The sequence below is a fragment of the Bufo gargarizans genome, chromosome 8 (assembly GCF_014858855.1).
Source record: "Bufo gargarizans isolate SCDJY-AF-19 chromosome 8, ASM1485885v1, whole genome shotgun sequence".
In the NCBI taxonomy this organism is placed as follows: domain Eukaryota; kingdom Metazoa; phylum Chordata; class Amphibia; order Anura; family Bufonidae; genus Bufo; species Bufo gargarizans.
In genome coordinates this window covers 54025899-54052383 of record NC_058087.1, presented here as the reverse complement: position 1 = coordinate 54052383, position 26485 = coordinate 54025899, and positions in this window count along the sequence as shown.

The window sequence follows — 26485 nt, the reverse complement described above, 5'->3', positions numbered from 1 at the left end:
GAAACACTGCGGCAGCCTCTTTAGTAAGAGCTAATCTACAGCGGTGCCGGGCGCCTGAGGCTTATTTATGAAGCTAAAAGGGGGGCTCCGAAGACTTGACTATTTTTCATTATGTGTTTTTATGGCTGAATCTCTTCATAAAATAAACATTTGGGGTTTTTATACCCGCTCCATGGAAATAATCCAGACGTCTTACAGCAACGTGTGAATAACGCTGGAAGTCACTTTTCAAAAATAACCTTCTCACCTTAAATGAAACTTATGCTTTGTGCTTCATCGTGAAATGATCGTCAGCGTGTAATGAAAGGTCTGAGGAGGGAAGGAGATTTACTGGGGCATTGCTTTAGCTGCTCACAATGGTATTGTCAAATGTCAAGGACCATTTTACCGTAAGATAATGATTATTTATGTCTGTAGCCTCAGCCCTGTCGTGTTTTATGGATATTTCGGAGATGGTTTTGTCAGTCCAATAAAGAACGCTTCAATAAAATTTACATTTTTGTTCTTTGATTCTTAACGGAAGAAGGCAATGTCCCCTGTCCCACATGCCTCACATGCTCCAGTTTACATCTCCGCAGTCATCTCTAATTTATATTGAAAGCAGAGAAAAAGAAAAGGAAAAAGACAAAGACTTTCCACAACTTCTCCTTAGTTCCTATGTTGTTGATCCAGAAGAAAAATATGAAGTCATTGAAGATATTTCATCTATTGCACACAGCTCAAATAACAGTACCATGCAGTGTCTCCATACAGTCGTATATAGTGTCTAAATACTGTGCACAAATAATAGTGCTGTATAGTGCACAAGTAATACTGCTGTATAGTGCACAAATAATACTGCTGTATGGGCACAAGTAGTAGTGCCATATAGTGCACAAGTAATACTGCTGTATAGTGCACAAGTAGTAGTGCTATATAGTGCACAAATAATACTGCTGTGGAGTCCCCAAATAATAGCACTGTATAGTGCACAAGTAATACTTCTGTATAGTGCACAAATAATAGTGCTGTATACTGCTCAAATAATACTGCTCTATTGTGCACAAGTAATAGTGCTGTATACTGCACAAATAATACTGCTGTATAGTGCACAAATAATACTGCTGTATAGTGCACAAATAATACTGCTGTATAGTGCACAAGTAATACTGCTGTATAGTGCACAAATAATAGTGCTGTATGGGCACAAGTAGTAGTGCTATATAGTGCACAAATAATACTGCTGTGGAGTCCCCAAATAATAGCACTGTATAGTGCACAAGTAATACTTCTGTATAGTGCACAAATAATAGTGCTGTATACTGCTCAAATAATACTGCTCTATTGTGCACAAGTAATAGTGCTGTATACTGCACAAATAATACTGCTATATTGTGCACAAATAATACTGCTATATTGTGCACAAATAATACTGCTATATTGTGCACAAATAATACTGCTGTATTGTGCACAAATAATACTGCTGTATTGTTTACAAGTAATAGCGCTGTATAGTGCACAAATAATAGCGCTGTGTTGTACCCAAATAATAGTGTTGTATTGTGCACAAGTAATAGTGCTGTGTACACTATAGAAATTCACGAGGTGGAGGGCACTCAGATGGCTGGGTATATAGATAGTCACTCTTGCTCCTGCCACCACTGATGAAGGTGCAAGAGTGCACCGAAACGCGTTTGGTCTTATGAGAGACAGTACAAGGACTTATGATATCCGAATAAGCTGAAAAAGATTTCCCTACAAAGAAAAACTACAGGTTAATATCCATTGAGCAGGTTGCTAACCGCTGACGTAACTATGCAGGCTGTTCCTTGCGGGCGCATAGAACGTCACTTCCTGTACTACGTGGAACGCAGCAGAGAGAGACGCCGAGGACACCGAGGACCACGTGCGCACCAACGCCATCCAAGACCGGATCACCGCTAACACAGATATTCTTCTACAACGGCTCCCTGAGACCCAGATTATATGGGGTAAGACTGTTCTTTTATCCAAAGTAACTGTCTTCCAGGATATAAGCAGATTAACATCAGTGCAATCTTAAACCTATTTTATGCAGACCACTCCACTTGGTCTTTATACTTATACTGTGCACATCCATAAGTTTTAATAGGACCTCTATGCAGACTGATCACCTGCATAAGTAGGTTAACCATCTTTTATATAGGGGTATATATACAGTATACTTACCTACTTACCATTTTAATCATCATCTATATAGGGTTATATATACAGTATACCTACCTACTTACCCTATACCTTGTGGTCAAGACATCACTAAGATTGAAAGACTTAGTGGTGTATTTTTATATGCAATTTTTATATGCAATCAATAAAAAAAACGGTTATACACCATACTTGTAATCTGACTATCTATATACCCAGCCATCTGAGTGCCCTCCACCTCGTGAATTTCTATAGTGCACACAATACTTTGGCAATAGGTACTGCCATTTGGAGAGAGCACCAACCTGTTAGGCTACTTTCACACTAGCGTTCGTCGGTCCGCTCGTGAGCTCCGTTTGAAGGAGCTCACGAGCGGACCCGAACGCCTCCGTCCAGCCCTGATGCAGTCTGAATGGATGCGGATCCGCTCAGACTGCATCAGTCTGGCGGCGTTCAGCCTCCGCTCCGCTCGCCTCCGCACGGACAGGGGGACAGCTGAACGCTGCTTGCAGTGTTCGGGTGTCCGCCTGGCCGTGCGGAGGCGTGCGGATCCGTTCAGACTTACAATGTAAGTCAATGGGAACGGATCCGCTTGAAGATGTCACCATATGGCTCAATCTTCAAGCGGATCCGTCCCCCATTGACTTTACATTGAAAGTCTGAACGGATCTGCGCAGGCTACTTGCGCACTTGCGCACTTGCGAAATTTTTTAAAGTTATTAATGCAGACGGATCCGTACTGAACGGAGCCTCCGCCTGCATTAATATGATCGGATCCGTTCAGAACGGATCCGATCAAGCGCAAGTGTGAAAGTAGCCTTATCTGTTGTCAGTAGAGCCTCTGTAAATCCTCTTTTTATAATAGTGCTGTGTGGTACCCAAATAATAGTGCTTTATAGTGCACAAATAATAGTGTTGTATAGTGCACATGTAGTAGTTCTGTATACTGCACAAATAATAGTAATGTACAATACCCAAATAATAGCAGTGTATATTGCACAAATAATAATGCTTTGTTTTGCCTCCCAGTTGGTTAATAACTTTATGCTTATTGTTTTTTTTTAGATACTGTATGTAAACCCCTTTTTATATATACACGGTGCCCTGGAATTAATGGTGCTTTAAAATAAATGATAAGAAATATATTGCACCTAAATTGCACCATCATATAGAGCTGAAATGGCTCCACCAAACACTGTTCTCCTATAAGCAGGCAGGGAAATTTCCCAGTGGCCCGATGCCCAGGGAGCCACCCAAGGCCTCCTCATGGCCACCAGGCAGGTACATAAAGATATGATGCTCTCAGCATTATTTAAGGTGCACTTATGCACCTGGTCAGCAGCCGCAGGAGCCCTAACTGTATTTGGGACGATGATATAACTTCATACTTGGGGGCGGGTGGCAGTATGTTTTGCTGCACTGTGGTATTTGGGGCAGTATTTTATTCCACGCAACGCCTACTTATGCTGTCCTGCCTACAGGTGTTAGCCCTACCCACCTACAACATGGGGCCACTTTTATTTTTATTTTTTTCCAGGGCCACTTTAAGTTTCTAGTCCGTCCGTGGCAGGCAGGCCACTAGCAGCCTTCATATAGTGGAGACCTGGGGACATAACTAGGGATAAACTAACCCGTAGAAGTTCGGGTTCACCGGGTCCGGCCGAACTAACGCTGGGTTCACACCTAGGCGTTTCTCAAACGCGCGTTTCTATGCGCGTTTTTGTCGCGCGTTTTATGCACGTTTTTTTTAATAGTGAACGCGCGTTTGACGCGCGTTTGGGTGATTGACAGCAGTGTTGTCCAAAGACTCTATGGCCCAAACGCGCGTCAAACGCGCCAAAAAAAGCTCCTGTACTTGTTTGAGCGTCGGGCGTTTTACAGCGCGATCGTACGCGCTGTAAAACGCCCAGGTGTGAACCCTTCCCATAGGGAATCATTGGTTCTTGCCTGTTGTGCGTTTTACAGCGCGTAGGAACGCGCTGTAAAACGCTCAGGTGTGAACCCAGCGTTCATCTCAAAGTACGGGTTCGGGACCTGAACTTGACCCAGAATCCCATTGAATTCAATAAGGACCTGAACTTTACTTTATTATTTTCCGTTATAACATGGTTATATGGGAAAATAAGAGCACTCCTAATATGGTCATTAGGGGTAAAAAAATAAAAACATTTTTTTTTAAAGAATCAGCTGTTGTTTTTCTCCGAAAAAATAAGTAAAGCAAAACTTCCAGAAAAAGTTTATTTAGTGTCTTAATAAAAGACTAAATTCATGGATCAGAAATGGAAAGTCTATTAGGGAGCAATTATAGAAAGTGCAAATATCTGCACTGTAAGTAGAGGTGGTCGATATCGGCTCTCAGCGTCCACTTGTGCTTAAAAATAAGTGAAGAGGATCGGAACAAGGGAAGAATGTGGAGGACAATCAAACCTGGATCAAGGGCTGTGAAGACCCTCAAGTAAGACATTGAATCAGACTTCCATACTTCTCATCATCCAATTTTAAGCAGGGTATAAAATTCACAGGACCAGAATTGTCCGTCGCCATCTTAGCTGGCGGTAAACTGACCTGCAGTAAAGAAAATGGTAGCAAAACAGCATTTACTGGAGCAGTGGTCAAGAGATTAATAGCTCTGCCTCTAGAAACCACAAAGCATACAGTGATAGGTGCAGGAGTTTGGCCCCTCAGTCTCTGGACCCCATCGCTACTGCTGAGGTTATTGATACCTCAGTGGTTTCTTGGAAAGGATCTGTCAAGAGGGGTGTACGATGGAGAGGTGGTGGGTCCCCTGGTGTCCCAGGGGTCAGTTTCCTAAAGTCCAGTGTGGGGGGATAGATATTTTAGTGGAGAAGTTCTCAGGACAAACGATCTAACAAATAAGAGATCAGGGCACAATCCTGGAGGACATGTTCTCTCCTACAAGGTTTGGAAAGAAGGTTCAGAGGGTCAAGCAATGGGATCTCTAGTCCCCAAGGAGAGGGATGATGTTACATGGATCTGGATCACTGGAGACTCTTGGCCCCAATGGAAAATCCTTAATAGGTCCTTCATCAATGGTGGGTATAGACAGGAGAGGACCCCTGACTAAGCATCTGTATTGGCCCCTTGCAAGAGCTCAGCATAGAGAATTCCTCTATCACTATCATTCAATAATTTTTATATATACAATAGATATAATAGAAATAAATAGCAGAGCTTCATTGCAGGGATTGACCCCCCTTTACACCCCATTTACATACATTCAGTCAAATTTCCTACCCATCCACCATTGCTCTCTCTATTATCTGATCTACACCCCTCCCCGAGCGGCGCTTCTGGGTACATGGAATCCCAAATCTGCTAAATCTATAGTCAGTGTGGCTTCAGCTCCGTCATACTCGTGCAAGAGTGGAAAGCAAACATCACCACGAAGAGCAGGATGGACATACCGCCACTGGACGTGACATATCACAATCATCTGTCGCATTGTTCCTCTGCTTCTACGTAAAATATCCCTGCACAAAAAAAAGAGACGAAAGCAACTGTCACCCGCTGAAGAGTAACTTTAATAAAAATTCAATCACTCCATATTGCTGGCATCAATTCTACGCATTCATAAAATAAAACTGCGGATTCATCTGTGCACAAAGGCACCTTGGGGGGAAGAAAGGAGACGGACGGCGTGTCACATTACAAACGCCTTCATTCCAGGCTTCACGAACAAACACGGCCCGTGGGTCGAGAAACACCGTACAGATCCCTTCCCGGCTTCTCCATCCAGTCTCTAAGTGGCTGAAATGAGCCCCTTGAAGCTCCAGACAAAGTCATTAACGCACCGAGCGCCTTCTGTTTCCCAGCGATAAAACTGCAAAGTCCGAAGACAAAGGCGTCTTCGAAGATCTTCTGCCTTTTGATGGTTTTAGGAGTGGAGGAGCTGAGAAGCACTGATGGGAACTTCTTGCAATCAAACGCCTTTTAAAGAAATATTGAAGGCGACATTAGTAAGTGGGAGGCTGATGCAGCCGATAGTGGAGAAACGTGAAGGGTGTCTTAAAGGGGAGTTCTACTTTTACTTGTCCAATGCATCCTATTAAAGGGGTATTCTGCAAATTAAGTAACCTGGAGCTCTCTAGTTGCTGGTGAACTGTAACTCCCAGTGTGACCTTTTAGCTGCAGACTAAGGCCTCATGCACACAGCCGTTTTTTTGGCGGTCCGCAAACTGGGATTCCGTTATTCCGTGATCCGTTTCCGTGTGTCTTCGTTTTTTTGGGGGGCGGACCGCCAGAAAAAAAGGATGGACAAAAAAAATTGTAATTTTAATATCTCCACCCAGGATACAGGTATATATGCTGGTCACCTGAGTTTGGTTTGGTGGCCATTTTCTGTAGTTTTTACAGGGTACAGAGGTTCGTTTGGTTCCTTGTCTTTGCTGTTCTACCATGGCGGATGACTCTGAGGAAGAGGTCGCATTGCACTGGCTTGTTTCTCAGCGATGGGGACAGCGCTTCGTTTTGTTGGAAGAGGAACCAAGTAGAAGGCGGCGATTTTGGGTCCATCCCATTGTTTCACAACGCTACTGGAAAGTACACTTTCATACCCTCTACCAAGATCTGCGGCAGCATCCAGAGAAGTTCCTTTCGTTCTGTCGGATGTCAGTGTCTACATTTGATTGCTTGCTGTCGTCTCTACGTACTGTCCTTACCTTCATGGACACCAATATGAGGCGCAGCATTTCTCCAGAGGAAAGGCTCATCGTCACGTTGAGGTAAGCAATATCTTACTTATAGTTAAACAGTAATGCGCACTGCTTCTTGCAGGAGGAACATGTTTCTGGAAATGGCTGGTGTCACACATGTGCTAATGTTTGCTGACGTAACCTTTCTTTGTCCATAATGTTTTGCACAGATTGTAAGCTCTCTTTTTTTTTTTGCTTAAATCCCTGACACATAACATGGTAAGATTAAAGGTCGTCGTTTATTTTAATCAGGTTTCAAATTTGTGGTCATCTAACGCCATCATCATGCAGAGTGTTCACATCATCCTTTGAGTCGCCCATACCTTCTGCATGGAAATGGCGTAAACACCGTTGTTGGAACGTAGTTGTGGGAGTACTGCCCGCACCCCAATTGCTGCTACTGTTTGTTTAATACACACAAATTCACATGATATATTTATATAAATAGGTGAATGGACATAGATAGTTTAAACACATGTCTCGTATACATACAACATTTTAGGCGAATCATGTATCGGATGTTCCCTTTTATTGGCTGCTTACTGATATGGTTTTTATTTCTTTTTCCTACAGATTCCTGGCAACAATTAACTCTTTTGCATCCCTGCATTTTAAGTTTCTTTTGGGAACCTCAACGATTTCTCGGATTGTGCGTCACACTTGCCATGTCATCTGGCATCAACTCCGAGAGATGGTGATGCCACAGCCCAAGGTAGACGATTGGGTTCGGATCGCTAAGGACTTCAATCTTTCTGCGCAGTTTCCTAACTGCATCGGGGCAATGGAGGTCAAGCACATCCCTCACTCAGGGTCCCGATTCTTCAATTATAAGCTATATTTTCCAGTAGTGCTGATGGCTGTTGCTCACAGTAACTACCGGTTTATAATGGTTGATATTGGGGCCTATGGAAGCACAGCAGACGCTCACATCTTTAGTGCTTCTAGAATGGGTGAGCGGCTTCGTGCCAACCAGCTTGCCCTGCCCGAGTCCAGACGACTGCCCGGATATGCAGGTCCACTGGCTCCATTTGTGACTCACCATGCATTGACTCACCATGTTATATGGCCCTTCCCAAAGCGTGGTTTGGATGTCAGGAGGCGTATTTTTAACTACCGGTTGACTCGTGCCCGTCAGTATGTTGAGTGCGCTTTCCGAATACTCTCTAGCAAGTGGAGGGTGTTTTTGTCATCCATACAGATGGATCCGGAGAATGCTACCCTGGTGATTGAAGCTTGTGTTGTTCTACCCAACTTCACCAGGATTCTCGAGGCTTCCTCTTCTGTTGACATGGAAGATTTTCCTACGTCAGCAGGTTTGGGTTTGGAGAGGACTCTGCATAGACGACCTGGGACTGCAGGCATTGCATTTCGGGGACTCTATGCAGACTACTTTTTCAGCCCAGAGGGGTTCTTGCCATGGCAGATGGACGCTATTCGTGGCAGTTTTTGAAATCTTCTGGGCTCTTTAGTTTTTTATTATATTGCAGATGGATTATTTAAATTTATTGTGGTAGTTGAGTGTAGGGACTCGCAAGAGAATGAGGACCCTTGACGTGGGCTCGTGGGCTGAGGTTTTTTGGCCATCACATAGTTAAAAGCAAATATCAATACTAATGATGTTTTCCACAAATTGTCAACGACATTAACATCGTTAGTATTTAGCGCATATGGTCCAAAAAAATCTTCTAATACCTCATGTTCACATTACCCAAATACAGATTATGTTCCTCAAAATAACATTTTTGTTTTATTTGGAGTTGGTGTGCGTGTCTATGTGCTGAGGAAAGGTGTAGAAGAACTGTAAATGTTTGGTGTATTTTAAAAATTAACACAAGACAATTTAAATTTTAGAATCAAAATTTACATTAATAAACATGTAATGACATAAGATACACAAACAATAAAGAACACAAAATAGAACATTTCTGAGCATATTACATTACAGATCAAACAGGTCTCGTGTAAATGAGCCATGCCCATATGATGATCGTGGCCGCACATGGCCAGGATCAGTGGCCCCAGTTGTCAAACTGTGTTGGTAAGTAGGCTGACCAACAGGTGGTGTAGGGTCTTGGGACATTTGGTATGGTGGTTGGGGGGGGGAGATGGCCCTTGAGGTGGGTGTGGAGGCTGGTGGTAGCTGCGTCCATGTTGCTGAGGAGGAATATTCAAGATTTAGTTTCGCCAATCGTTTATTTGGGAGTGTATGTCTCCCTGGTAAGGGGAGGCATTCATTTTCAGAACGAGGGCCAGTGAAGCCACACATTCATGATGCTTGTCACTTGGCACTTGCTTCAATAAAGGAGCAAGGCCCCTCAGCATTGACTCTTCAATGCCATCACTCCTCCTCTGGGCAAGGAATTCAATGACTCGGGCATCTATCATCTCCCGAGGCGGTTGCCCAGAGGAAGAGTGAGGGGCATTGTGGTGATGCCTGGCCTGCGGCTGCTGGACTGGTGATGGGCTCTGTGGAGATAGGGTTGGCTGGGCCAGTGATGGCTGGTCCGGCTCCTCAGCGGGCTTTGGGGCAGGACTAATTGCCGGGGAAAACACTGCCTGCGTATCACTTTGGCCCGTCTCTGAGTCCTCTGGGTCATCCAGACTGTCCACTGTACTATATTAAAAATGACATGAAAACATATATTACATCAATTGCCTACTACATTTCAAAAGTACTTCATGTTTTCTAAATAAAAACAGCTGTGTGTGAACTACATATACGTTGAGCATGCATACATCATAGATTTTTACATAATTTTGGATTATCACCTTCAATGTGAATTTACAAAAAAAAAAAAAAAAACATTTTTATTTTTTATTTGCTCACAACTCCAAATGTGAAACTATTTGTAAAACATTGAATGGCGTTTGGATCAGTCCAGCACAAACGGGGTATACACATTCAAGGACCAAAAGCAGTGCTGATATTCTGTCCGTCTCTTCTGTATCTGGCCTGCTTCGACCATCATACCATCCGTATGTAATGTGAACCAAAAAGAACATAATTTCTTAAAAAACAACATGGACCAGGCATCACAAGGCCATGGTGGTAGTAGTTACTAATCAGCTGTACGGACACTGTTGGAGCATCATTATACTCTATTATAAGTGGATTAGGTATGTGTCAGTTTATTATATAGTTGAACTTTGAAGACTCCATGTTGAGGTTTATAAGCCAACATTAAAACTATGTAAATGTCAATTACAGTACAGAACGGGTACCAAATCCTAAAACCACCATAATAAAATTAGTGTGTATGTTCCACAAATTATGAACATAACAAAACACTATTTTTCCAACCTTTTCATATTTATAGCAAAGAATTTGTGGTGAGCACTCATCAAATGGCGTTTGGAAATTAAAAGTTTAATTAAACACTAAAATTTGTACATAAAACATTAAAAATAATATAAAGCTGATGAAAATCAATAATATATAATATATACACTAGCATACATTCACATATGTTACCAGGATCGCGGTAACAAGGACAGCAAATATCTCCGTAACAATTTGCATGGCCATGCGAGAAATTGAATAATCTGGAAAAGACCGACTCTTTGCTGTATGTGTCACGTAAGATACAAGTCACGTGAACGGACTTAGCCGGAAGAGATCTCCAACTCCCGCGATAACTGGGTGAGTCTATGGAGTAGCGTGCGGAGCCACGCCATCCCTATCGTGTGTTTCCAATGCTGGAGGAAAGAAAGTGTGGGGGACAGACACAAGGAAGGTAAGAGACTGTTGCCTCCATAATCTGCCCTACAAATTCCGGCATTATAAAACTCTGAAACCATAGATATATGAGAAGGAGTGACAATATCGGAGACACCAATTCATTATCTAGGAGGAACCAGCGCTCCATTATTGGAAGAGACTTTTTCTAAAATAACCTATCCAGGACACTAATCAATCAACGTACTGAATCATATTGCCTAAATCTGATGGGCTAATGCACAACCAATTGCACATTCAATTGATTATTGAACATATGTGAATGTATGCTAGTGTATATATTATATATTATTGATTTTCATCAGCTTTATATTATTTTTAATGTTTTATGTACAAATTTTAGTGTTTAATTAAACTTTTAATTTCCAAACGCCATTTGATGAGTGCTCACCACAAATTCTTTGCTATAATACTGTTTTTGGACTAGAGGGTGGGTGTCCCTCTTGTTGGCTAGTAGCACCTATTCCCTGACCACATCCTGAGTGAGCCACCATTTTTTGAATACTTTTCATATTTATGACCTATCCACAGGATAAGTACACAAGATCATATTGGCGGGGGACCAACAGCCGCCCACCATGCCGATCAACTGTATGAGGAGACAATGCGTTCAGTGTGAATGGGCCATCTCCCTTCTTGATTCCTGCTCTGATTGCTGAGATCTATGTGCCACATAGGTAAAATGGAGATACAGGAGGTGGCATGTGCGCTCTGCATCATCATCATACAGCTCATCATCGGTGGTGGCCGGTGTTACTACCCCACAAAAATTATTTTGATCACCGACACAAAGGAAAGGTCATCAATTGTACAATGCCACACAACCCCTTACATTCTTTACCACTATGGCTAAACCAAGATTAGGAATAATAATAACCAGAAAATAAGGTTTTTCACAAAACAAAAATACTTACGGCCTCAAATCTATCACCGGTCTCAAAAACTGCAATTGTGCCGTGTACAGATATGGCCTCTTTTTGGAGCTGCCTTCCCCACTCCAGCCTTTTGTATTGAGATCCCGGCGGAATTGGTCCCGGCAGCTGTTCCACCTTGTTTTTGTCTGTTTCACTGTAAAGAAATGAAATATACCAATTACTGTAAAAAAAATGTAAGCAAAAAAAAATATCAGTACAAATACCAAATGGAAAAGTTAAAGCTAAATCAAGTTGACGACTTTGATAAATGTATGAATTGGCCGGATTATACAGCACATGTGTAACGGTCACGTACACTACACACAGGGGGGAGGGATAGTGACCTCTGCGCTCCACCCTCACCCCTGGCCCTGCCTACTTGCCTCATGAGTCCTGATAACAGGGGACAACTGGACGGCAGTCCCTAACTTAGAATACGTGCTGGGAGGACAGACAAGACATATGATGGATAGTGAACGGACCGGGTCAAAACCAAGAGGACAACGCAGTACAGAGGGATAAGCAAAGAATGGTCAGGAGAAGCCGGGGTCATAAATACCAGGAGAGTCGAGAAGTACCAAAGGAGTCCGCAAAGAATATTCAGGTGGAAGCCGAGGTCAAAATACCAGGAGGTATGTGCAGTACAGGAGGAGCAGGCAAAGGATCGTCAGGGAACAGGATCAGGTAAGTACACAGGTATTGTCACGGCTGTTTAAGGGTAACAAGAGTATACACAGTAAAAAGAGCTACTGACCGGACCCAAACTAGGGAAGAGAAAGGGTGACCCCTGTCAGACCCTCAACACTCTCCCTATGCTGCTAAAGCACATGCCCGGATCCATGTGGTGGAACGAGGCATGCCTGCGTGCCTAAGACTGATGAGCCCTGTAACCCCTACAATAGTGGAAGGGGCACGGCCACCGATGCCCTGCTCAGAATATGGAGGGAACCGTGGCCACCTCAGATCCAGTCAGAAAATCACCAGGTACACAACAATGTCTGCACACTTAGCTGATGGAGCTGCAGCCGCAGAGAAGACGGATCCAAGGACCGCTGGCAATATCCGGAGTGCTTGCAGCAACAGAACACAGGTCCAGAGAACTAATAGCTTAACAAGTGAAGATACTCAAGGCAGAGCTACAACTGAAAAGAGAAATAAAATCCACGCCCTGCAATAGGAGGAGGGGTGATTTAAAGGCAGGGAAATCAAACGCAGGAGGAACAGCTGGGAGTAAAGACCTCATCACAGGGGCGGAGAAACAGAACAGTGAGAACACCTCCAAACTCTAAGTGACATCATCACAGGGGTGGAGACACAGAGCTGTGAGAACGTCTCAAAGCTCTGGTAGTGACAGGTATCCAACAACTGCCAGGAACCTAAAAATTATCAGGCAACCTGTAGCCTACAGGCTGCCTGTATTTATAGTGGGGAGTGAGGGTCATGTGACGTGGCCAGCGTCACATGACCGACAGACTGACCAGTCGAGCACCGAGTAATCAGCTCGGCGCTCAAGGCAGACCTAGGAGCAGGGAGCTAGCAAAGGCCAAACACAGATCCTCGCTCCTGAAGCTAAGCTGCAGGTCTGCGGCTGATGGGAGACCGAGTGCGCCTTTGGCGCCCCGTGACAACATGGTACTGTACTGCAGGAGTGGGCATACTAATGTACAATAAGTTCAGGAAGGAGGAGATTAGTGGTTCAAGCCATTTGGCCTAAAATTCTTTATAATATGACATGGTGAAAACTATAAGATGCTCAATTACAAAAGGGACACATGTGTCACCAAATAAAAAGTGCACATACAGGTTTTAGACATGAGTACTGTTTGCTATTGCAAAGGGAGGGTCAGCCATTTAAAGTGAAAAAAGATGGGGTATGGTATTTAGTGCACAACTCTTCCCAAAACCATGTACAGGTTTATGCAAAATGAAGCTGGCCCACAAAATCTACATTATTCTGACCTCATGGAATTTATAGCTACGTCATTTAGGGACAGACTGGGCAAGGACAGTACAACGACATTGCTGGCACTTACCTAAAGCGGCACAGCCTCGGCCATCGGCTTTTGACCATTCTGCCCGCCTCATGCTACGGGCCACTTGTTCCCAAGCCGACTCCTTCCAAACTCGATATACATTGGACCTGGTGTCCCAGAGTCTGGGCCTCTCCTGCACCAAACAAACAAGCTTCTCCACATTCCAGCGGGGCATCTTATTAGCCAAGAAATACTTGCAAGCCACTTACTGCCACACCACCACAAGTGGCTAGTGATTAGCATAAACTGTGACCTTGAACTTCCTGTATATTATTTTCTTTTAATTTTATTGGCACAAGTTCTGGCAGACAGTTTTGCCATGGCAAATGATAGAAATAAAACGGACGCGGATGACAATCGGATGTGCCTCCGCATCTTTTAGCAGTCCCATTGACTTGAATAGGTCTGCGAACCATTTTTCGCGGACAAGAATAGGACAGGTTATATTTTTGGGACGGACTGGAACCACGGACGCGGATGGCAAACGGTGGACTATCCGCATTTCCAAAGGCTCCATAGAAAGGAATGGGTCCGCATCTGAAACGCTAAAATCGGTGGAACAGACGCGGAAACAAACGGTCGTGTGCATGAGGCCTACGAATGAGAAACACAAACTCCATAAAGAAGCATGAACCAATAAGATTCATTCAGTGTTTGCAAGCAGTGATCTTGCAAATTTTGATAATCATAGACAAAGATTATTCAAAGGTTGAAAAGCTTGTTAATAGACAACAAATGATCCCTTTAGATCTGAGAGCGGAGCACAAATGAGTCAGCTAACAATAAGGGGCATCTACCGCCTCGGCAGGGGTCAGAACAGACAAATGGTTATGTCTACATTTATCAGCCATGTAAACGGAGCCGGCACTTACATTCCCTATGAGGATATAATGCCATATGGTGTCTCTGTACTGGAGAAAATTCTCCCTTCAAAGCATTGTTTCTGGAGGAACAAACTTATAGGATATGGAATACAAAACCCAAAAGGTCCACACACCTCTAAATAAAATGGAGACACACGGAGATACAGTATAGGACTATGCGGTAGATGTCCATAGGTGTCGTATTATGGATTCATACAACGCAGATGTGGAATTAGAAAGTATAGGCAAAACCTATGTCAGTTCCAAAAGATGCCATAGGGAGATCATTCCTAATTCAACTTAGAATCTGCTGAGTATACAGATAATGAAGAACACCGCTATATGTCATACAGCACCCTCCGTACTCACAGCCGTCAGAGGATTTCTCCCAATCTCAGTAAAGTTGTGCAGAGCAGAACAGCATTCTGGAGGATTTCTCTATGGCCTCATGCACACGACCCTTGTTCTGGTCCGCATCCGAGCCACAGTTTTTGAGGCTCGGAGGTGGACCCATTCACTTCAATGGGATCGCAAAAGATGCTGACAGCACTCCATGTGCTGTCTGCATCCGTTACTCCGTTCCGTGGACCCACCAAAAAAATATAACATGTCCTATTCTTGTCCATTTTGCAGACAAGAATAAGCATTTCTACAATGGGCCGCCTGTTCCGTTCCGCAAATTGCGGAAGGCACACAGGTGGCATCCGTGTTTTGCGGACCGCCAAAAACGGAACGGTTGTGTGCATGAGGCCTATGAATGTGTTTTCCTCTCTAAGACTGATCTACAAATAGCACAAAAATTAAGGATTCAAGAAATCCAAACATAAAATCTAAAGAAGGAGGAAATATGAAGGATAATTCTATCCAAATACAGCAAATGAAAACTGCACAGAACAAAACATGTTCACGGAGCAATTATGTTCAAATGATTTTACAAGAGAGATCCAATATTCATCACTGTGTACTCTGCTAAAAATAAATGGCATCACATATTAAACTCCAGTAATAGCAGGATATTCAGTGTCTTCACATTCAGCTTTTGGTGTGGGAAACCAAGACGAATGTAATATTTCCCAAACATTGCATCCTTTAATACTGCCCCCCGTGAAAAATGATATATTACTATATTATTTCCTCCTGTGTACAAGATTCTAATTACTATAATACTGCCTCATATGTACAAGAATATAACTACTATAATACTGCTCCTATGTACAAGAATATAACTACTATAATACTGCTCCTATGTACAAGAATATAACTACTATAATACTGCCTCCTATGTACAAGAATATAACTACTATAATACTGCTCCTATGTACAAGAATATAACTACTATAATACTGCCTTCTATGTACAAGAATATAACTACTATAATACAGCTCCTATGTACAAGAATATAACTACTATAATACTGCTCCTATGTACAAGAATATAACTACTATAATACTGCTCCTATGTACAGGAATATAACTACTATAATACTGCCTTCTATGTACAAGAATATAACTACTATAATACAGCTCCTATGTACAAGAATATAACTACTATAATACTGCCTCCTATGTACAAGAATATAACTACTATAATACTGCTCCTATGTACAAGAATATAACTACTATAATACTGCCTTCTATGTACAAGAATATAACTACTATAATACAGCTCCTATGTACAAGAATATAACTACTATAATACTGCTCCTATGTACAAGAATATAACTACTATAATACTGCTCCTATGTACAAGAATATAACTACTATAATACTGCCTTCTATGTACAAGAATATAACTACTATAATACTGCTCCTATATACAAGAATATAACTACTATAATACTGCTCCTATGTACAAGAATATAACTACTCTAATACTGCCTCCTATGTACAAGAATATAACTACTATAATACTGCTCCTATGTACAAGAATATAACTACTATAATACTGCCTCCTATGTACAAGTATATAACTACTATAATACTGCTCCTATGTACAAGAATATAACTACTATAATACTGCTCCTATGTACAAGAATATAACTACTATAATACTGCCTCCTATGTACAAGAATACAACTACTTTGATACTGCTCCTATGTACAAGACTATAACTACTATAATACTGCCTCCTATGTACAAGAATATAATTACTATAATACTGCTTCTATGTACAAGAATATAACTACTATAATACTGCTCCTATGTACAAGAATATAACTACTATAATACTGCTCCTATGTACAAGAATATAACTACTATAATAATGCTTCTATGTACAGGAATATAACTACTATAATACTGCTCCTATGTACAAGAATATAACTGCTATAGTACTGCCTCCTATGTACATAATACAACTACTTTGATACTGCTACTATGTACAAGACTATAACTACTATAATACTGCTCCTATGTACAAGAATATAACTACTATAATACTGCTCCTATGTACAAGAATATAACTACTATAATACTGCTCCTATGTACAAGACTATAACTACTATAATACTGCTCCTATGTACAAGAATATAACTACTATAATACTGCTTCTATGTACAAACCGGATTCCAAAAAAGTTGGGACACTATACAAATCGTGAATAAATACTGAATGCAATGATGTGGAGGTGCCAACTTCTAATATTTTATTCAGAATAGAACATAAATCACGGAACAAAAGTTTAAACTGAGAAAATTTACCATTTTAAGGGAAAAATATGTTGAATCAGAATTTCATGGTGTCAACAAATCCCCCAAAAGTTGGGACAAGGCCATTTTCACCACTGTGTGGCATCTCCCCTTCTTCTTACAACACTCAACAGACGTCTGGGGACCGAGGAGACCAGTTTCTCAAGTTTAGAAATAGGAATGCTCTCCCATTCTTGTCTAATACAGGCCTCTAACTGTTCCATCGTCTTGGGCCTTCTTTGTTGCACCTTCCTCTTTATGATGCGCCAAATGTTCTCTATAGGTGAAAGATCTGGACTGCAGACCGGCCATTTCAGTACCCGGATCCTTCTCCTACGCAGCCATGATGTTGTGATTGATGCAGAATGTGGTCTGGCATTATCTTGTTGAAAAATGCAGGGTCTTCCCTGAAAGAGATGACGTCTGGATGGGAGCAGATGTTGTTCTAGAACCTGAATATATTTTTCTGCATTGATGGTGCCTTTCCAGACATGCCAGCTGCCCATGCCACACGCACTCATGCAACCCCATACCATCAGAGATGCAGGCTTCTGAACTGAGCGTTGATAACAACTTGGGTTGTCCTTGTCCTCTTTGGTCCGGATGACATGGCATCCCAGATTTCCAAAAAGAACTTCGAATCGTGACTCGATTTTATATATTTTTTTGCATAAATGTAGTGATATTTTCAATATGAATGAAATTTGGCGCCCTCTGTGCTCACATCTAACTGCATAATATGAAATCCCAAATGAGGATGGAAGGACGACCATGTCTGCAGCGGCTCTTCCCCGAGATGGAGCTTTGAAGAGAAGTCCTTCACTTGGACAACTGTAAGAAAAGAAAAGGATGGAAATTGCCACAAACGTGCTGAAATTTCTGCCGTCTTGGGAAATTTAAACAAATAAGCCTAGAGAGCAGCGGAGGTCGCAGCGAGGACAGACGCAGGATTGCACCTCTCGGGCTCTTCTCTTTATCCTTTGTGTCCGTATAAAAATATCTGGAGTGCGTTTCACACTGAATATGATTCCCGCAGGCCGCGCGTCACGTCCACAGACCAGAATCTGGATCCTGATTTTGCAGGAATGAGAGATGAACGAACCGCAAATGAGCAATGAAAGATCAATCAATGAAGAATGAATAGGTGAGAAATGAATGAATGAATGAATTATGAATGAGAAATGAAGAAACGATTAATGGGCAACAAACTATGAATGAAGAAGTGGATTAATAATAAATCAACATAAAATAATGAATGAACAAGAAAGAACAATAAAATATCAATTAATAAATTGATGGGAAATGAATGAACAATGAAGGAGCAATGAATGGAAATCAAATGAGAAATTAATGGAAAACGAATGAATGAGCAGCCAGTGAACAATAAATGAGAAATGAGAGGAAAAGAAATGATCAGTTGGCGGAGAATGAATGACACTGAACAATGAATGAACAGTCAATAACAAGTGAATAAATAGTAAAGTAACTGTGAATGAACAATGGATACAAGGTGTAAGAAATGAACGAAGGATAAACAATAAATAAACAGTATAAAAACCAATAAAAGAACAATGAATAATAAGACACAAGAGGTACAGTTAATAAGAATAAATTATGGAAGAATGAATACATAATCAATAGATGAACAAGGAATGACAAAGGAATCCAAAATGGATGAGGAGGGAATGATCAATTAAGAAACAATATAATAGCCAAAAAATGAATGAGCAATAAGTGAAAACTGAACAAATAGGAATGAATGAGAAATGAATGAGCTTGACTGCAGAAGTCATTGTAATGTCATGTGTTACCTTTCATCATAACCCCCCAGATAATACCTTGATTGCTCACCCGGCTCCCAGACTGCACAGCTCAAAACAATAGGTCAGTATTTGATGATCGCTTCTCTTTATATCATTTCATATATCAAGTTATAGATTATTGATCTCACTGTGATAGTCCATAGTAGAAAGGATAAGATCACTGTAGGAAGAACCCTGTATAGTTCTGGATGTAGTGAGCTCCCTCTAGTGGTGAATGTATAATCTGCATGTTCTGAGCTCCCTCTAGTGGTGGCTGTATAATCTGTATGTAGTGAGCTCCCTCTAGTGGTGGCTGTGTAATCTGTGTGTAGTGAGCTCCCTCTAGTGGTGGCTGTATAATCTGTATGTAGTGAGCTCCCCCTAGTGATGGCTGTATAATCTGTATGTAGTGAGCTCCCTCTAGTGGTGGCTGTGTAATCTGTGTGTAGTGAGCGCCCTCTAGTGGTGGCTGTATAATCTGTATGTAGTGAGCTCCCCCTAGTGGAGACTGCATAATCTGTATGTAGTGAGCTCCCTCTAGTGGTGGCTGTATAATCTGTATGTAGTGAGCTCCCTCTAGTGATGGCTGTATAATCTGTATGTAGTGAACTCCCCCTAGTGGTGGCTGTATAATCTGTATATAGTGAGCTCCCCCTAGTGATGGCTGTATAATCTGTATGTAGTGAGTTCCCTCCAGTGGTGGCTGTATAATCTGTATGTAGTGAGCTCCCCCTAGTGGTGGCTGTATAATCTGTATGTAGTGAGTTCCCTCCAGTGGTGGCTGTATAATCTGTATGTAGTGAGCTCCCCCTAGTGGTGGCTGTATAATCTGTATGTAGTGAGCTCCCTCTAGTGGTGGCTATATAATCTGTATGTAGTGAGCTCCCTCTAGTGGTGACTACATACAGAAACAATGTTATTATGTAACGATATGGCTGCAGGAACACATGACCGATCTTGTCATAGTTACTCCACCGGCTGAATAGTGAGTGCAGCTCTGGAGTATAATACAGGATGTAACTCAGGATCAGTACAGGATTAGTAATGTATGTACACAGTGACTTCACCAGCAGAATAGTGAGTGCAGCTCTGGAGTATAATACAGGGTATAACTCAGGATCAGTGGAGGATAAGTAATGTAATGTATGTAGACAGTGACTGCACCAGCAGAATAGTGAGTGCAGCTCTGGAGTATAATACAGGATGTAACTCAGGATCAGTACAGGATAAGTAATGTATGTACACAGTGACTGCACCAGCAGAATAGTGAGTGCAGCTCTGGAGTATAATACAGGATGTAACTCAGGATCAGTACAGGATAAGTAATGTATGTACACAGTGACTGCATCAGCAGAATAGTGAGTGCAGCTCTGGAGTATAATACAGGATGTAACTCAGGATCAGTACAGGATAAGTAATGTATGTACACAGTGACTGCACCAGCAGAATAGTGAGTGCAGCTCTGGAATATAATACAGGATGTAACTCAGGATCAGTACAGGATAAGTAATGTATGTACACAGTGACTGCACCAGCAGAATAGTGAGTGCAGCTCTGGAATATAATACAGGATGTAACTCAGGATCAGTACAGGATAAGTAATGTAATGTACACAGCGATTGCACCAGCAGAATAGTGAGTGCAGCTCTGGAGTATAATACAGGGTATAACTCAGGATCAGTGGAGGATAAGTAATGTAATGTATGTAGACAGTGACTGCACCAGCAGAATAGTGAGTGCAGCTCTGGAGTATAATAGAGGATGTAACTCAGGATTAGTACAGGATAAGTAGTGTATGTACACAGTGACTGCACCAGCAGAATAGTGAGTGCAGCTCTGGAGTATAATACAGGATGTAACTCAGGATCAGTACAGGATAAGTAATGTATGTACACAGTGACTGCACCAGCAGAATAGTGAGTGCAGCTCTGGAGTATAATACAGGATGTAACTCAGGATCAGTACAGGATAAGTAATGTATGTACACAGTGACTGCACCAGCAGAATAGTGAGTGCAGCTCTGGAGTATAATAGAGGATGTAACTCAGGATTAGTACAGGATAAGTAGTGTATGTACACAGTGACTGCACCAGCAGAATAGTGAGTGCAGCTCTGGAGTATAATACAGGATGTAACTCAGGATCAGTACAGGATAAGTAATGTATGTACACAGTGACTGCACCAGCAGAATAGTGAGTGCAGCACTGGAATATAATACAGGATGTAACTCAGGATCAGTACAAGATAAGTAATGTAATGTATGTACAAAGTGACTCCACCAGCAGAATAGTGAGTGCAGCTCTGGAGTTTAATACAGGATGTAACTTAGGATTGGTATAGAAGAAATCTGCCATCCAGTGGTGCTATCTCCCTGGTTTTTGGACTGTAGGAGATGACTCTTCACTCTTCCTTCAGACATTTTGATCTAATCCGACATCACAGATTTATAACAAAAACCAAGTTATGGATTTTCTGGAATAGGATTTAATACTCGTGCGCCCTTTAAGTAGTTTTAATTATATCAACATTAATTTGCAGAGCAAAACAGGGAGGCAATTACTCGGCAGCTGCGATTCTCAGATCCAATCGCGCTTCTTGTCTATTTAATCAGCAGCTTTGGTGCAATGTGTTTTGATTCTGCTCTTCTGAGCCCAGGTGTGGAGAGTATTTAAACCTTGCAATTGCAAATTCTGAATTACACATCCAACCTGCCAACGACACAAACTCAGCAAATAAAGCAAAATCTGAATTTTTTTAAGTTTTTTTTGTAGGCTGTGCAGGTTCCATTCCAAAAGTTACATCATTTCTGCCTTTAGTGCATTTTTGTCACTGATCTGCAATCCCATAGTTGAGACATTTCCTGCTAAGGCTTCGTTCGCAATAATGTTTTTTGTTTTACAGGTTTTATGTATTTTTGTTTTTCTAGCAACTGCATTTTGACTAATGTGAAAATCTTCACTTTGAAAGCACTGTGCATCTTGTTCATTCGGATTGCATTTTACAGGGTCAAAAATTATAGACTGCAAAAAGCTCATGCTAACTTATTTGGGCCTGAGAGGAGTCCACAGTTAAATTTTTATTATATTCATGAAAGCTGGTCTAATTTTATTATGCATGATCCAAGCCTATAAAAACTGTGTTAGGTTTGAGGATAGTATAAAGGGTATTTTTGCACCTTTTCAAATATTTTAATGATATGTCTATGTACACACGTGGGTAAAATTGTTGGTTCCTTTCCGTTAAATTAAAAAAAAAACACAATAGTCACTGAAATAACCTGAAACTACAGAAGTGTTAATGAATAAAAATTTACTGAACATCAACTAATGTAAATAGACATTAGTTTTGAATTGTGGTTCAACAGAATAGTTCACAAAACAGACTAATGACAGTGGCTTCGACACAAACTATGGTTTCCTTAATATTTTGTTGCACAATCTTTTGAGGCAACCACAACTTCTGTAGCTCTCAATGAGACTTCTGCCCCTATCCACAGGTATTTAGCTGACTCCTCGTGAGATAACCGCTCCAGATGTCTCAGGTTTGAAGGTGCCTTCTTGAGCTGTCAGCTCCTTCCACAGATGTTCAATAGGATTTAGATCAGGGCTCATAGAGGCCACTTCAGGATAGTCCAATGCTTTGCTCTTAGACATTCTTGGATGTTATTAATTGTGTTTTGGGTCATTATCATGTTGGAGAACCCATGACCTTTGACTGAGACCAAGCTTTCTGACACTGGGCAGCACATTTTACTCCAGAATGCCTTGATAGTTTTGAGATTTCATTGTATCCTGCACAGATTCAATACACCCTGTGCCAGATGCAGCAAAGCAGCCCCAAAACATACCCGAGCATACTCCATGTTTCACAGTAGGTACAATGTTATTTTCCTTCTCTGCTTCATTTTTGTATCTCTGAACATAGAGCTGTTGTGACTTTTCAGAAAGCTCAGTTTGTCTCATCTGTCCAAAGAGAATATTCCCAGAAGATCTGTGGCTTGTCAATATGCTTTTTGGCATATTCCAGTCTCAGTTTTTTATTATTTGTTTTCAACAATGGTTTCCTCCTCTGTGTTCTTCCATTAAGTCCACTTTGGCTAAGACAGCGTTGGATGCTACAATCTGACACTGATGTACCTTCACCTTGGAGTTCACCTCTAATCTCTTTGGAAGTTGTTCTGGGCTCTTTGCTACCATTCGTATTATCCGTCTCTTCAATTTGGCATCAATTTTCCTCTTGTGGCCACATCCAGGGAGGTTGGCTGCAGTCCTATAGACTTTAAAGAGGTTCTGTCAGAATGATCAACCCTATTAAACCAGGCATACTGCCTTGTAGGGCTCATCATGCTGATTAAAATGATAAAAAAAAATAAAAAAAGGGAAAATTCCGCTTACCACATTATGTTGTAACAGCATGTCCATAGGAAGTGTCCATACGCGGTGTCCAGGAAACACTGATTTGGCAACAGGTTTAATACTTTCCAAAAAATAGAGAAACATTCTGGCACTCAAGCTGAACTATTAAAAATCATTATTTATTGAAAATAAACATTAAAAAAGGAATAACATGACACAGAGCCCTAGTCCTATAGCTAAAATTACTATATATATATATATATTAGCTATAGGACTAGGGCTCTGTGTCATGTTATTTATTTTTTATGTTATTTTTTTAATAAATAATGACTTTTAATAGTTCAGCTTGAGTGCTGGAATTTGTTTGGAACATGATTAAAATTATACTTTTCTTGTGTCTGTATGCAGCTGCAGAGATATGTGTTTTATCCATATGAAAATTATCAAGTTGGAGCACTAGGGGGCAGGCTGAAGCCTTAGAGCATGGATGTCAAACTCATGGCACTCCAGATGTTGCAAAACTACAACTCCCATCATTCCCTGATAGCTGTAGTATGCCCAGGCATGATGGGAGTTGTAGTTTTGCAACAGCTGGAGGGCCACGAGTTTGACATCCCTGCCTTAGAGCACTGCTTTTTAACAAACCCTAGGCTCCGCACACTCCTCCCTCCCCTTGATTGACAGGGCTAGACATCAGCATGTTAAGGCAGAGCTATATCCTAGCACACACAGATATATACCACTTACTGTAGCCTTACCACATTGAGATATGCTTAGAAATCTAATATACACATTACTGCATTATTCATAGGCACAATATATGATTATAAAGACACCAGAAATATTTGGCTTTCTGAGCTTAAACAAAAAAATCCAGCCTATAGCCATGCAGTCTGCCATTACCACAGTGTATAACATCCAGCTTCTAGCCATGCAGTCTACCATTGCCACAGTGTATAACATCCAGCTTCTAGCCATGCAGTCTACCATTACCACAGTGTATAACATCCAGCTTCTAGCCATGCAGTCTACCATTACCACAGTGTATAACATCCAGCCTCTAGCCATGCAGTCTACCATTACCACAGTGTATAACATCCAGCCTCTAGCCATGCAGTCTACCATTACCACAGTATATAACATCCAGCCTCTAGCCATGCAGTCTACCTTTACCACAGTGTATAACATCCAGCCTCTAGCCATGCAGTCTACCATTACCATAGTGTATAACATCTGGGAGAACTTGACTGAGCCCTGATCTCAACCCCATCCAACACCAAGAGATGGACACTGAGAGCCAGATCCTCTCCTCTAACATCAGGGTCTAACCTCACACATGATCTTTGGATCTCACAGACACCCTCCAAAATGATATAGAAGCCTTCCCAGAGGAGAAAAGGAGGGTCTTTCCTAGAGGAGCAAAGGGGGAATGACTCCATATAAGGCTACTTTCACACTAGCATTTTTGCTGGATCCGGCAGGGTTCAGCAAAAACTTTTCCGTTACTGATAATACAACCGTCTGCATCCGTTATTAACAGATCCGTTTGTATTAACTGTAACATAGCCAAGTTGTTTTCTATTGTGGCAGATTGTATCAGAGAAAACTGATCCATCCACATTGACTTGCATTAGGGGTCATGACGAATCCGTCCCCTTTGACTTGCATTGGGGTCATGTCGGATCCGTCTTGCTCCGCATCCCAGGATGGAAAGCAAACTGCAGCATCCATTCCGGTATGAGAACGGAATGCATTTTGGAGCGCTCCATTCTGTTCCATTATGTTTTGTTCCCATTGACAATGAATGAGGACAAAACTGAAGCGTTTTTTTTCCGGTATTGAGACCCTATGGGATGTTAGAAAAGATCCTCTAGGTGCGAGTTGTAGATGTTTCAATCGTGATATAGTGTGTGTGTTTTATTTTTCGTTAAGTATTTCAGTTTTCACACGGGGGGGTCAGTGCTAGAATGAAAGATAACACTTCTTTTATAACATGGGTCACATCACTGACAATACGTGATCTGTTCCCCTCACTGACAATAGGTATTAGGCCTCTTTCACACTACCGTTTTTTTTTTCCGTTTTGCGGTCCGTTTTTTGCGTTCCGTATACGGTCCGTATACGGAACCATTCATTTCAATGGTTCCGCAAAAAAACGGAATGTGTTCCGTATGCATTCCGTTTCCGTATTTCCGTTTTTCCGTTCCGTTGAAAAGATAGAACATGTCCTATATTTGGCCGCAAATCACAGTCCGTGGCTCCATTCAAGTCAATGGGTCCGCAAAAAAAACGGAACACATACGGAAATGCATCCGTATGTCTTCCGTATCCGTTCCGTTTTTTGCGGAACCATCAATTGAAAATGTTATGCCCAGCCCAATTTTTTCTATGTAATTACTGTATACTGTATATGCCATACGGAAAAACGGAACGGAACAACGGAACGGAAACGGAACCACAACGGAAGCAAAAAACGGAACAACGGATCCGTGAAAAACGGAACGCAAAACACTGAATTCAACATACTGTAGCGTTCGATCGGATCCGTTCTGAACGGATCCGATCATAATAATGCAGACGGAGGCTCCGTTCAGAACGGATCCGTCTGCATTATTTTTAGCATATAACAGCAAGTGTGAAAATAGCCTCGTACGGATCCGTCCAGACTTTCAATGTAAAGTCAATGGGGGACGGATCCGCCTGAAGATTGAGCCATATTGTGGCATCTTCAAACGGATCCGTCCCCATTGACTTACATTGTAAGTCTGGACGGATCCGCACGGATCCGCACGCCTCCGCACGGCCAGGCGGACACCCGAACGCTGCAAGCAGCGTTCAGCTGTCCGCCTGTCCGTGCGGAGGCGAGCGGAGCGGAGGCTGAACGCCGCCAGACTGATGCAGTCTGAGCGGATCCGCTCCATTCAGACTGCATCAGGGCTGGACGGCTGCGTTCGGGTCCGCTCGTGAGCCCCTTCAAACGGAGCTCACGAGCGGACCGACGAACGCTAGTGTGAAAGTAGCCTTATATGGACATCTCATCTCCTCCTCCCGCTCTGCACAATACACTGCACAGGTAATACAGAGCACGCTCACTACATCTTCCCTAGAAGTCAGTTGCAGTACTCTTCTCTCCTAGAGGCTGGCATCTGTTGTGCAGAACATCTAAGAAGCCGCAGCTGCCTTAGCTAAGGAAAGGTCGCTGTCCCCTTAAAATGTAAAGA